We start from the raw sequence: 249 nt of genomic DNA on the forward strand, positions 1-249 counted from the left end.
GGAGGACGGCGGAGGGGGGAAGACGCGGCTTCCCGAAACTGCTTCCCTCCCTCCGGCAAAGGCCCGTTTCGGTTGCCAGGTGCCGCTGGGGGGTTGCCGGAGCTCTTCTGAGCCTACGGCCACCCCGGCACGTTTCTCTGCAACTACTTCAGCCGCCGAGCCCAGAGCGACGCGCAGCCCCCGGCTCCCCCGCGGGGCGTGCAGCGGCCTCTGCCGCAGCCCCGTCCCGGCTTACAACTTCTGTAGTAA

This window comes from Aptenodytes forsteri, unplaced genomic scaffold (genome assembly GCF_000699145.1).
Source record: "Aptenodytes forsteri isolate BGI_AS27 unplaced genomic scaffold, ASM69914v1 Scaffold287, whole genome shotgun sequence".
NCBI lineage: Eukaryota > Metazoa > Chordata > Aves > Sphenisciformes > Spheniscidae > Aptenodytes > Aptenodytes forsteri.